This window comes from Lampetra fluviatilis, unplaced genomic scaffold, assembly GCF_964198595.1.
Source record: "Lampetra fluviatilis unplaced genomic scaffold, kcLamFluv1.1 SCAFFOLD_1565, whole genome shotgun sequence".
Lineage (NCBI taxonomy): Eukaryota > Metazoa > Chordata > Hyperoartia > Petromyzontiformes > Petromyzontidae > Lampetra > Lampetra fluviatilis.
In genome coordinates this window covers 2516-6000 of record NW_027621223.1, presented here as the reverse complement: position 1 = coordinate 6000, position 3485 = coordinate 2516, and the positions used below count along the sequence as shown (strand labels likewise).

General features: G+C 60.4%; 1 long non-coding RNA gene across 1 annotated transcript; it reads left to right on the top strand.

The window, feature by feature from the left end:
- The first annotated feature begins 115 nt into the window (after window positions 1–115).
- Window positions 116–755, top strand: LOC144954942 (uncharacterized). The gene is made up of 2 exons (XR_013641444.1): window positions 116–165; window positions 307–755. It is a non-coding gene; the product is annotated as an uncharacterized LOC144954942 (long non-coding RNA).
- The last annotated feature ends 2730 nt before the right edge of the window (window positions 756–3485 follow it).

The window sequence follows — 3485 nt, the reverse complement described above, 5'->3', positions numbered from 1 at the left end:
GTTCTGCAGATGTAGATGCCACTGGTTCTTCACGTTCTGCAGATGTAGATGCCACTGGTTCTTCGCGTTCTGCAGATGTAGATGCCGCTGGTTCTTCACGTTCTGCAGATGTAGATGCCACTGGTTCTTCACGTTCTGCAGATGTAGATGCCACTGGTTCTGCACGTTCTGTAGATGTAGATGCCACTGGTTCTTCACGCTCTGCAGATGTAGATGCCACTGGTTCTTCGCGTTCTGCAGATGTAGATGCCACTGGTTCTTCACGTTCTGTAGATGTAGATGCCACTGGTTCTGCACGTTCTGAAGATGTAGATGCCACTGGTTCTTCAGATGTAGATGCCACTGGTTCTTCACGTTCTGCAGATGTAGATGCCACTGGTTCTTCACGTTCTGTAGATGTAGATGCCACTGGTTCTTCACGTTCTGCAGATGTAGATGCCACTGGTTCTGCAGATGTAGATGCCACTGGTTCTTCACGTTCTGCAGATGTAGATGCCACTGGTTCTGCAGATGTAGATGCCACTGGTTCTTCACGTTCTGCAGATGTAGATGCCACTGGTTCTGCAGATGTAGATGCCACTGGTTCTTCACGTTCTGCAGATGTAGATGCCACTGGTTCTGCAGATGCCACCACCACCATCTATTTGTGCAACTGGACGTCCAGCTCAGAGATTGTGTTTCTTATCTCTGAGACTTGGTGAGTAGAGGGGGCCTCTGTAACCGCACGGTACAATAAGTGGTGGTCTGCGTGGTGACTGCGTCTGCTGTGTGTGTGTCTCTCTCTCTCCACGTGTCTCTCTCTCCACGTGTCTCTCTGTTGCGTGCAAGCAGCCTACACACGTGGGTGAGGGAGTGTGGGTGAGGGAATGGGTGAGTGGGTGGGTGAGTGGGTGGGTGAGTGGGTGAGGGAATGGGTGAGTGGGTGAGTGGGTGAGTGAGTGGGTGGGGTGAGTGGGTGAGTGGTGTGGGTGAGGGGATGGGTGAGTGGGTGAGTGGGTGAGTGAGTGGGCGGGTGAGTGGGTGAGTGAGTGGGTGAGTGAGTGGGTGAGGGAATGGGTGAGTGGGTGAGTGAGTGGGTGGGTGAGTGGGTGAGTGAGTGGGTGAGTGAGTGGGTGAGGGAATGGGTGAGTGGGTGAGGGAGTGTGGGTGAGGGAATGGGTGAGTGGGTGAGTGGGTGGGTGAGGGAGTGTGGGTGAGGGAATGGGTGAGTGAGTGGGTGAGTGAGTGGGTGAGTGAGTGGGTGAGTGGGTGGGTGAGGGAGTGTGGGTGAGTGAGTGGGTGGGTGAGTGGTTGGGTGGGTGAGTGAGTGTGGGTGAGTTGGTGGGTGAGGGAGTGTGGGTGTGTGGGTGAGTGAGTGGGCGGGTGGGTGGGTGAGTGAGTGTGGGTGAGTTGGTGGGTGGGTGGGTGAGTGGGTGGGTGGGTGAGTGAGTGGGTGGGTGGGTGAGTGGGTGAGTGGTTGGGTGGGTGGGTGAGGGAGTGTGGGTGAGTGAGTGTGGGTGGGTGAGTGGGTGAGTGAGTGGTTGGGTGGGTGAGTGAGTGGGTGGGTGAGTGGGTGAGTGAGTGGTTGGGTGGGTGAGTGAGTGGGTGAGTGGATGTGTGGGTGAGTGAGTGGGTGGGTGGGTGTGTGGGTGAGTGGGTGGGTGAGTGGGTGGGTGAGTGGGTGAGTGGGTGGGTGAGTGGGTGAGTGGGTGGGTGAGTGGGTGGTTGAGGGAGTGTGGGTGAGGGAATGGGTGAGTGGGTGGGTGAGTGGATGGGTGAGTGGATGGGTGAGTGGGTGAGTGGGTGGGTGAGTGAGTGTGGGTGAGTGAGTGTGTGGGTGAGTGGGTGAGTGGGTGGGTGAGTGGGTGAGTGGGTGGGTGAGTGGGTGAGTGGGTGGGTGAGTGGGTGGGTGAGTGGGTGGGTGGGTGGGTGAGTGGGTGAGTGGGTGGGTGAGTGGGTGAGTGGGTGGGTGAGTGGGTGGGTGGGTGGGTGGGTGGGTGAGTGGGTGGGTGGGTGGGTGAGTGGGTGGGTGAGGGAGTGTGGGTGAGGGAATGGGTGAGGGAATGGGTGAGTGGGTGAGTGTGGGTGGGTGAGTGGGTGAGTGAGTGGTTGGGTGGGTGGGTGAGTGAGTGTGGGTGAGTGGGTGGGTGGGTGAGTGTTGGTTGGTGAGTGGGTGGGTGGGTGAGTGGGTGGGTGAGTGGGTGGGTGAGGGAGTGTGGGTGAGTGAGTGTGTGGGTGAGTGGGTGAGTGGGTGGGTGAGTGCGTGGGTGAGTGAGTGGTTGGGTGAGTGGGTGGGTGGGTGGGTGGGTGAGTGGTTGGGTGGGTGGGTGAGTGAGTGAGTGGGTGTGTGGGTGAGTGAGTGGGTGGGTGTGTGGGTGAGTGAGTGGGTGGGTGAGTGAGTGAGTGAGTGGGTGAGTGGGTGAGTGGGTGGGTGAGTGAGTGTGGGTGGGTGAGTGGGTGAGTGAGTGTGTGGGTGAGTGGATGGGTGAGTGGGTGGGTGAGGGAGTGTGGGTGAGTGAGTGTGGGTGAGTGGGTGGGTGGGTGAGTGGGTGGGTGAGGGAGGTGGGTGAGTGAGTGTGTGGGTGAGTGAGTGGGTGGGTGGGTGAGTGGGTGGGTGGGTGAGTGGGTGGGTGGGTGGGTGAGTGGGTGGGTGGGTGGGTGAGTGGGTGGGGTGAGTGAGTGGTTGGGTGAGTGGGTGGGTGGGTGGGTGAGTGGGTGGGTGGGTGAGGTGGGTGTGTGGGTGAGTGAGTGGGTGGGTGAGTGAGTGGTTGGGTGAGTGGGTGGGTGGGTGGGTGAGTGGGTGGGTGGGTGAGTGGGTGGGTGGGTGGGTGAGTGGGTGGGTGGGTGGGTGAGTGGGTGAGTGGGTGGGTGAGTGGGTGGGTGGGTGAGTGGGTGGGTGGGTGAGTGGGTGGGTGGGTGGGTGGGTGAGTGGGTGGGTGGGTGGGTGGGTGAGTGGGTGGGTGGGGGGGTGAGTGGGTGAGTGGGTGGGTGGGTGGGTGAGTGGGTGGGTGGGTGTGGGTGAGTGGGTGGGTGGGTGAGTGGGTGGGTAGGTGGGGTGAGTGGGTGGGTAGGTGGGTGAGTGGTGAGTGAGTGTGGGTGGGTGAGTGGGTGGGTGGGTGAGTGGGTGAGTGGGTGAGTGAGTGGGTGAGTGAGTGGGTGGGTGAGTGGTGGGTGAGTGAGTGGGTGAGTGAGTGGGTGGGTGAGTGGGTGAGGGTATGGGTGAGTGGTGAGTGGGTGAGTGAGTGGGTGAGTGAGTGGGTGGGTGGAGTGGGTGAGTGGGTGGGTGAGGGGATGGGTGAGTGGGTGAGTGAGTGGGCGGGTGAGTGGGGTGTGTGAGTGGGTGAGTGAGTGGGTGAGTGAGTGGGTGAGGGAATGGGTGAGTGGGTGAGTGAGTGGGTGGGTGAGTGGGTGAGTGAGTGGGTGAGTGTGTGGGTGAGGATGGGTGAGTGGGTGAGGGAGTGTGGGTGAGGGAATGGGTGAGTGGGTGAGTGGGTGGGTGGGTGGGT